Source organism: Ornithorhynchus anatinus, chromosome 18 (genome assembly GCF_004115215.2).
Source record: "Ornithorhynchus anatinus isolate Pmale09 chromosome 18, mOrnAna1.pri.v4, whole genome shotgun sequence".
Taxonomy (NCBI): domain Eukaryota; kingdom Metazoa; phylum Chordata; class Mammalia; order Monotremata; family Ornithorhynchidae; genus Ornithorhynchus; species Ornithorhynchus anatinus.
The window spans coordinates 33,131,253-33,141,332 of NC_041745.1; the positions used below are offsets into that span (position 1 = coordinate 33,131,253).

The window sequence follows — 10,080 nt, forward strand, 5'->3', positions numbered from 1 at the left end:
CCAAAACAGTATTGGATCCTTGGCCTTGAAGTTTTATGGGATCACTTTCATTTACTCCAACCAAGACAGCTTCAAAAAAGCATTCTGATTACATTTGTGGCAATGTCACTAAGCATGCCAACCAATTCATTATGTAGCATGCTTTTGGGCTCAGGACTAAATCTTTGTCAGGACTTCTGAAAAAGTGTTCTAAGTGCTATTTGTATATTTTCTTGGTTTTCTCCTGAGTCATGATGATCTGAGATTCTCAATTTTGTCCATATCTCACTGGGTCTATTAAAGTTTCTTTTTTTTAAAAAAAAAAATTCTCTTGAATAGCTTGTGATCTCCATGCCTCCCTGATGTTGGAAAAAAAATCTGGAGTCCTGGGTTCTAGTCCTAGCTCTTTCTGTAGCTGCTTCTCATGGGCAAAGACCACACATTCAGTTTGCATTATGCTGCATCACTATATGCCTACTCACTGCAGCAGTGTGGTCTCGGGGATAAAGGACAGGTCTGGGAACCAAAGGACATGGGTTCTGATCTTGGATAGAGCACGTGCCTGGAAATCAGAAGCTGGTAATTTCTAATTCCAGGTCCACTACTTGTCTGCTGTGTGACTTTGGGCAAGTCACTGCACTTCTCTGGGCCTCAGTTCCCTCATCTGTGAATGGGGATTGAGACTTTGAGCCCCACATGAGACAAGGGTTGTATCCAACCCGATTTGCTTGTATCCACCTCATTGTTTAGTATAGTGCCTGGCACATAGTAAGTGCTTAACAACTGTCATAATTATTAATCTTGCCTCCAAGGTTTAGCTTCTCTGGGCCTGAGTTTCCTTATCTGCAAAATTGGGATTCAATCCCTGTTCTCCCACCTACTTAGACTGTGAGCTCCATGTAGGACAGGTTCTGGATCTGACCTGATTAACTTGTTAAGTTTTTAATGAATACCACTGAAAAAAGAATGACTCAAAGGGATTGGGGTATATGAATAATTCTTTTCTAGGCATTAGCTGGATAATCACTTCCTCTGCATTGGTGCTCGGTCACTTCCTCTGCATTGATGCTCGGTTCCGAGTTCTTAAATGCAGATAGTATTAATTTCATCAACTAAAACATAAAAATGTATCCATTTTAATTAAAACAACACAGGAAATCACAGGCAAGATATTTTAGTTGAATTATCTGACAATTTCATCATTTCTTGTTTGTACTATAGCTTCAGAACAACTAGTGTCATATCAAGTATTTTGTCTGGGTGAGAATGTGATCTCTTTTCTCTTCTCTGCTCTTTGTTTCCCTCTTTCTAACTTCACCCCACCTTGGCCTGATCTGAGCCCCAAGCGGCTACTTTTCCTTTCTTTCCCTACTGAGCTTCTTGTAGCCACTACCTCAGAGGGGTTGGTCCCACTTCTTCTCCTACTTGCCTTGGCTGTTTTCTTTGTTGATTCCATTTAATTGAAAGCTCCTTGAGGTCAGCGAATGTATCTTTTGCTTCTGTTGTACTTCCCCTGGTGCTCAACTCAGCTCAGTGCCTTGCACTATTTTCACTATTTTAAATATTCTGGCCTGAATGCAATTTCATAATTAATATCCTTTTGTTCCTCCTTTTAATGATTACAATGTGAGCTTTGAAGAAAATAAATATGCCAAATTACAGACATTCTCAATCTGTTCATCCTTCATTTAAATGGCCCATGGATATATTTATCTGCTCTGCACACAGTAAGTGCTCTTCACACAGTAAGCACTCAATAAATACAATTGAATGAATGAATATGTCTTATTTAGGGAGTTAATGGGGTTGATATTTTTGTGTTGAACGTAAACATTAGTATTCTACAATTAGTCTCATTTTGAATTTGGAAAGTCTCTTTTCTTCATTCTGGAATGAATAGTATTTATGAGAAGTTTGGATGGACTTGCTGCCACACGAAATAAATATTCTGCAGGGAGTTTTAAATACCAGGATAAAAATTGTCAGAAATTGAGAAATAATCCTGGATGGTGCTCTATTTACCATTTGGTTGAGGCTTGTTGAATCTTTAGAATCCAGAATTATGGTGGCAATTGTTTCAGAATCAGGCCGGTGCCCTCACAATGCCTCTGGAGATGTAAATGTACCAGTAGAGTGCTTCCAGTCTGGATTCCCCCTTACTCTAGTCTTGAACTGACATAAATGTGCAGGCATCTTCCAGCATCAGGAAATTCAAAATGTCAGAATGTGGATGAAGCTGTGTGCATTAAATAAAACTGGTGAATAGAGTTTTACAAAAAAGAAGAAAAAATATATTCATGAAACATTTATTGTTGTTGCTCTCTCTTTGGAGAAATTAATTATCAAGCTCCCTGGACATATTTTCCATTTTATACAAGTTAGGAATTGGTAGATATACAATTACTGTTTCGCCCTAAGTGAACTATGGATATATGAACTATATTTCATCTGGGATAGAAGAACTACAAGGGCAAGTTTTATTATATGGGCTAGGGTTCATTTTGAAATTGCAACATTTATAAGTTTAGGGAAATAATTGGCATCCAATGGAGTCCATACATTATAACAATTTTGATCCCAAGAACAAAATGAATCAGCCTACAGGTGGCTCCATTTAGGGTTTGGAAACTGTGGGACTTCAGTGAAGTCCAGAAACTTGTCCCTCCATAGTGGAGATGTAGAAACTAATAAGGTCGATACATGGAACCCTTTGGATGGATCTTCCCGGGAAAACACAACAAGGCACTAAACTAAGGGCCAATCAACAATATCCAGGCATCTGGCCACCCTGGTGATGATAAACTTCAGAAACTGAGGGATGGAAAAACATCTGCGGAAATTGCCTTGCATTCCCAGAACTACAGGGTAAATTGTGGAGGGGACTCCACTTGTCATTCTGGAAGAGTGGGTAGACTATCTGCAACTTGATTGCTGGTTAGTTATATTGGACTCCCATGAGCCAGATTCTAGTCCCAGGCCTAGTGGATACCCCATGGGTCTTGGAGTCAAAAGGACCCGAGTTCTAATCCCGCTTTGCTAGTTATCTATTGTGTGACCTGGGGCAAGTCACTTCACTTATCTGTGTCTCAGTTCTTCATCTGTAAAATAGAGATTAGTACTGTGAGCCCCATGTGTCCAACCCAATTTGCTTGTGCCTACCTCAGTACTCAGTGCCTGGCACAGTGTAAGCTCTTAGCAAATATTATTACCATTATTATCATTATATTATGATAATTATTATTATTGTTATCGTTATTATGAGATCTTGAGCAGGTCACAACCTCTTTGAGCCTCAGTTTCCTCATGTGTAAAATGGTGATTGTAAAGCTCTCTTTTAGATTGTAATCTCCTTCAGGGCAGGAATTGTGTCTACTGCAATCTTTCATATGCCTAACACCAGGGCCACCTTCACAGTAAACACCCAAATACCACTGGTAATGATGTTATAGAGGAAATGAGAACATTAATGTGTAAATACTTTGTAAATAAAAATGCCTGCTAAATTCAAAGTTCAATTGATCCACTTCTAATCAATCAATCAGTGGTATTAATTGAGTGCTTACTGTTTGCAGAACAATGTAGTAAGCTCTTGGGAAAGAATGATTGGCGTGTTCCCTGCCCACAGGGAATTTATAGTCTGGAAATGGAACTTACATTTACTTCTGGAGGAATAAATTTTGCTCAAAGAATATCTGAATCATATTCATTTTGGAAAGGCAGAACATGTCCTTGGGCAAGTCAGTTAACTTCTCTATGCCTTAGTTACCTCACCTATAAAATGTGGATTAAGATGGTGAACCCCATGTGAGATGTGGACTGAATCCAATCTGCTTACTTTTTATCTGCCCTAGGCCAGAACAGTGCCTAGCACATAGTAAGTGCTTAACATATACTAAAAAAAAAAAAGAAAAAGTTAATTGTATCAAATGATGGCTTTTCCTAGCTTATTTCCCCTTCATTTTTAGTCTATTTTTGAAAGTGTCGCAAGCCATTTTTTCATCTATTAATCATGGTGAAACTTTGAAAAATATTCATTTGGTTATACATCGCCAGCTGGGAAACATTACTTTATATTCTACAGTAGTGTGGTTAATATTTTGTGAACCCGTAAACAATGTGTGCTTAGTAATCTTGAGTTCTCGTATCATTTTTCCTCTTCAAGGTCATTCAATCCATTCATTTTCCCAAATGTCAGAAATGATACAAACTGTTCCACATCACAGGACATTGACAGTTGGCGTACCAGGTATTAAACAGAGTTCAGCTCACTAGGGGGAGAGAAATGCTTTGGGTTCTTCCTCTTTCCATGGTCAGCCATCACAGGATATCGCTTGGAATATTTTATTTTGTTGCTCACCTTATCCTTTATAAAATTATATTTCTGACCTAAATCACCTTGCTTGCAGTTGTCAGGAGAGATTTTTAAGATGATTATGCCATTAAGCTGGGTAACTCATTAGTGCATTTAAAACTGAAGTACTCTTTTATTGCTCCTATCTGGGGTCCCTGTAAAATCCATTCCAGTTATTCAATAGCAATTATTGAATAACGATTCAAAAGCAATAGCAATTAATAAGTGACCCTTGGCCACTCAACTGAAACTTTATGTTTGAAAATTGTGGTTATAGAATTCTGGCTATCCTCAAGATGTTGCTCCTATGACTGCAACTACATGGATAATTCCCAAGTCTGTCTCTCCAGCCCTAACTTCTCTCCTCTGCATTCTCACATTTCCTCCTGCCTCCAGGACATCTCTACTCAGATGTCCTGCCATCCTGTAAAACTTGGCATGCCCCAAACAGAACTCTTCATCTTCTCAACCAGTCCCTTTCTTCCTCATCTCTATAGATGTCTATCATCCCTCACTCACAGGTCTGTAGCATTGGCACTATCCTAAAATAATCTCTCATTCAAAGCATGCATTTGATGTGCCACAGATCACGAATTTCAATCCCAGCTGTGTCACTGGTCTGCTGCGTGATCTTGGGCAAGTCACTTCACTTCTCTAGGCCTCAGTTACCTCATCTGTAAAATGGGGACTGTGAGTACCACACTTTCATTCATTCAATAGTATTTATTGAGCACTTACTATGAGCAGAGCACTGTACTAAGTGCTTGGAATGTACAAATCGGTAACAGATAGAGACAGTCCCTGCCTTTTGACGGGCTTACCGTCTAATCAGGGGAGATGGACAGACAAGAACAATAGCAATAAAAAGAATCAAGGGGATGAACATTTCATTAAAACAATAGCAAATAAATAGAATCAAGGTGAAGTACATCTCATTAACAAAATAAATAGGGTAATGAAAATATATACAGTTGAGTGGACGAGTACAGTGCTGAGGGGATGGGAAGGGAGAGGGGGAGGAGCAGAGGGTGCGCAGAGGTGAAGAGGGGGGTAGAGAGAGCAGATGAAAAGGGGAGCTCAGTCTGGGTGTACCAGTCTGTACCACACGGGACAGGGACTGCATCCAACATGATTTGCTTTTGTCTACACCAGCGCTTAGTGTGCCTGGTACATAGTAAGTGCTTAACAAATACAATTATCATTATTATTATTCTACCTTCACAACATTGCTAAAATCTGTTCTTTCCTCTCCATCCAACCAGGAGTCATGCTGATCCAATCTCTTATATCTCACTTTGACTACTGTATCAGCCTCCTTTCTGACCTCCCTGCCTCCTGCCTCTCCTCTCTCCTGGTCTTACTTTACTCTGCTGCTTGTACCATTTTTCTAAAAAAAAAAATAAAATTCAGTGTGCATGTCTCCACTCCTCAGAAACCTCCAATAATGGACCATCCACCTTTTATCAAACAGAAACTCCTTATAGATTTTAAAGCAATCAATCAGCTTGTCCCTTCCTACCATACTTCACTAATTTCCTACTGCCAACCAGTCCACGCATATCACTTATTTAACTGCACCTACTTACTGTACCTCGAGTCCATCTATCTCACTGCCAACTCTTTCTCTACATCCTTCTTCTGACCTGGAATTCCCATATATATGACAGACTGCAACACTCCCCACTTTCAATCACATACCTATCTTCCAAGGAGTCTTCCCAACTAAGCCCTTGTTTCCTCTCCTTCTTCTCCAAAAAGCATTGCCTATGCAATTGGATCAATCAATCAATAGTATTTATTGAGCACTTACTCTGTGCAGAGCACTGTACTAAGCTCTTGGGAAAGTATGACACAACAGAATTAGCAGACACATTCCCTGTCCATAATGAGCTTACAGTCTAGAGGGGGAGACAGTTGGGTCTGTATCCTTCAAGCACTTGATATTCACCCCTCCCTCAGCCCCACAGTACTTATGTACATATCCACATTTCATTAAAATGTCTTCCTCCTCTTCTAGAGTTTAAGCTCCTTGTGGTCAGGGAATGTCTTTACCTACTGTGTAGTACTATATTCTACCAACTACTTAGTGCAGTGTTTTGCACACAGTAAGCACTCAATAAATATCACTGATTGACTGTGTACCAAGCACTGTATTAAGTGCTGGGAGAGTTACCAAATAATTAGAAGCTATTTTTCCTAATGTGGAGAGCAAGGACCTGGGAGTCAGTGGTCCTGGATTCTAATCCCAGCTTCACCACCAGTCACCATTTGTGACCTGGGGCAAGTCACTTTATCTCTCTGTGTCTCAATAACCTCATCTATAAAATGGGGATTAAGACTGTGAGCTCATGATGGGACACAGACTGTGTTCAACATGATTGTCTTGTATCTGCCCAAGTGCTCGGAACAGTGTCTGACACATGGCAAATGCTTAACAAATACCATTAAAAAAAAGGTCAGTGTGGACAGGGAATGAATCTCCTTTATTGTTTAGATGTACTCTCCCAATTGCTTAGTACACTGCTCTGTACAAGTAAGCGCCAAAACACAATTGATTGATTGACACTGTACCTAACCCTCAAAGGCCTCAGGGTCTAAGTAGAAGAATGGATACTCATTTCCCACTTTACAGATAAGGAAACTGAGGCCCAGAGATGTTAAGTGACTTGCTCAAGGCCACAGAGCAAATGTGTCACTTTGTGATCCTAAGCATCTCATATTTTACTAAGTGAGAACTCAGTAAATGCTACAGCTACTCTAGACTGTAAGAACTCTTTTTAAAACTAATCCAGTCATTGTTCCTTTTGTTCTCTTTTTTCCCACTAGTGACCTTTTTATCATGACCTTCCACTTGACTGGGACTTCTTCCTACTTCCTATCCTCCAGTCCTCAGCTATCCCCATGTTCAAAGCCATTCTGCAATAACATCATTTCTGGCACTGAGAATGTGTCTATCAACTCTGTTTTTTGTACTCTTCCAAGTGTTTAATATGATGGTCTGCACACAGTAAGTGCTCAGTAAATATGATTGGTTGATTGAGACCATCCCCAATTAATTTTAAGTCTCTCCATTTGATATCCCGCAACATCTGTGTCAGCACTCTTGCCCACTTAAACTCTTAACAGCTCCTGTATGTTTCTCATATACTATTTGTAATTTACTTTAAAACCTGTATTCCCTATTTCTGGACAGGAGAGATCATTCCTACTAATTCTATCTCACTGCCCCAAGTTCTTAGTTCAGTGTTCTGTCTTAGGTTGTCGAGTTATTTCCAACCCATAGTGTCTCCATGGACACATCTCTCCCAGGATGCCCCACCTCCATCTGCAAATGTTCTGGAAGTGTATCCATGGAGTTTTCTTGGTAAAAATATGGAAGTGGTTTACCATTGCCTTGTTGAACTCAGTAAACCTGAGTCTCTGCTCTTGACTCTCTCTCATGCAGCTGCTGCCCAGCGAAGGTGATTTTGACTTGTGGTAGATTGTCTTCCACTCACCAGCCACTGCCTAAGCTAGGAATGGAATGAGTGTGCCTCTGCTTGACTCTCCCTCTCATAGACAAAACTGGAAGGGTACTGAAAACTCTCCAGGTGCTATCCGGAGAGGGCTACAGTGTTCTGTATTCGATATATATATATATATATATATATATATATATATATATAATTTAATGATCAATTAGGAGGACAATGACAGGCTTGAGGCATTCAATCCAAAAATATTCAGTTCTTAATTCAGAGTATTTTCAGGAGCAACAATACATGGATATATGAATTTAGAAAATTACTCCTTTTGCCCAGGGTGAAGAGGGATAGGAAGAAACAAAATAAAACTTGCTTTGCTTACTCCCTTGGTTATCCATTGCTATAATTTCAAAATAAAAGGGGAAATTTAATAGAATCATCGGGACAATCTTGCATCTAGGGAGGAAGGAGGAAGCAAAAAAAAACCAAAACACAGCAATGATGCTGACGATCGGTTGAAACATACGGAACATGGCACTATTTATTTGTAAAGTGTTTTATGATAATTCATTAGCTAGTTGAGTTTATTCCATTATTTATGGAGTCATGATATATAACTAAATTATTTAGCTTGTTAGTTAATTGAGAAAGTTATTTATTTGATGGAGGATGGGATGAACTATATCCTTCAGTCGGTCAAAGCTCATTTAGTTGAAATATGCTGCTTCCAAGATGAAAGATTTACCACTAGTGGGAATACCATAATTACAAATGTACAACTGCAGGCCATCTCTGGCTCATGGAAATGGGAGGTAGAAGTTAAAGCATGTCAACTAGACTGTTTTAGTACCTCAAAAAGCTGTTGTCTACTATGAGCACAGAACTGGGAAATAGACTCCCCAAATTATTTCTCTGACACTCCACTGATTCTCTTGAAACGCATCATCCTTGGGATTACCAACTGTCTTGTTGGAGTAAGACTAGATGAGATAGAAACAGCAGCAGCACTTTATATATCCAAAGATATGAGAAAGTAGGTAACACTGTGGTTAATGTAACTACTGGACTGTGAACAGATTAGACTGAGCAGTGATTCATCTGAAAATGGCTCCTGCAGCTATAATGTCCTGTTGCTCGTATTGGTTTGTTGTTGTTTGTGTGCTGTAATGTCCATGAGATAAAGACAACATGGACTACTGGAAAATACAGGAGACTAGATTTGAGTTCTGGTTTCACCACTTTGTTATTGTTGTTCTGTGCTGTCAAGTAATGTCTGACCCATAAAGATGCCATAGACACATCTCTCCCAGAACTCCCCACTTCCATCTGCAATTGTTCTGATAGCGTATCCATGGAGTTTCTTGGTAAAAATATGGAAGTGGTTTACCATTGCCTCCTTCCAAGCAGTAAACGAGTCTCTGCCCTTGACTCTCTCCTATCCTCCTGCTGCCCAGCACATATGAGTTTTGACTTGTAGCAGATTGCCTTCCACTCACTAGCCACTGGCCAAGCTCAGAATGGAACGGGTATGTCTCTGCTTGACTCTCCCTCCCTTGGTCGTGGCTGGTAGAGTACTGGAAACTCTTCAAATGTGACCCTGAGAGGGGTGTCACTACTTATCCACTGTGTAACTTTGGTTGTATATCAATTTCCTAATTTATAAAATGGAAATCAAATGTCTGTTGTCCCTCCATTTTAGAATATGAACTCTGAATGATCACAGTTAGTGTCTTATTTTACCTCAGACATTTATTGAAGGCATTAAGGGACTCTGACTCAATGATGATGGCTTATTTCTATTTAAATATATGAAAATCAGCACCTACTGGCAAGAATCCTCAAATGTTTCTTTGTTTAGATCAAAATGGGACCCAGAGGAGATTCTTAAACAAGGTGTGTATATTTCACTGGGTTTGAAATAACATTCAGCAATAACAACGTTCCTTCAGGTAGTCAGTCAGTCGATCAATTGCTCAAAGATGGCACCACATTGGACAATTGCAGTAGTGCAGTGAGTGGTATTTGAATGCCTATTAAATTCCTGTGCTAAGTGCCTGGGAGAGTTACCTGGAAACAAACACATGTTCCCCACCTCAAAGAGTTACAATCTTATAAGGAAGAAAGACTAAAATTATTTGAAAGTAGCATGACCAGAGGGAGCACCACTTTATGAAGGTGAAATAAGCAAACATTTCTGCACATTAAAATGCATAACAAACATAATTGCATACATAAATTAAAAATATACATGACATAAGACCAAAAAGATCTGAGCCAGGATCGGTG

The 10,080-nt window shown here is 39.5% G+C and overlaps 2 non-coding genes across 2 annotated transcripts; both read right to left on the bottom strand.

Moving 5' to 3' along the window:
- Window positions 1-7,800: 7,800 nt before the first annotated feature.
- On the bottom strand, window positions 7,801-7,938 carry LOC114805538. The gene has a single exon (XR_003753510.1). It is a non-coding gene; the product is annotated as a small nucleolar RNA SNORA7 (small nucleolar RNA).
- A 1,325-nt stretch (window positions 7,939-9,263) lies between these two features.
- Window positions 9,264-9,401, bottom strand: LOC114805564. The gene has a single exon (XR_003753536.1). It is a non-coding gene; the product is annotated as a small nucleolar RNA SNORA7 (small nucleolar RNA).
- Between the last annotated feature and the right edge of the window lie 679 nt (window positions 9,402-10,080).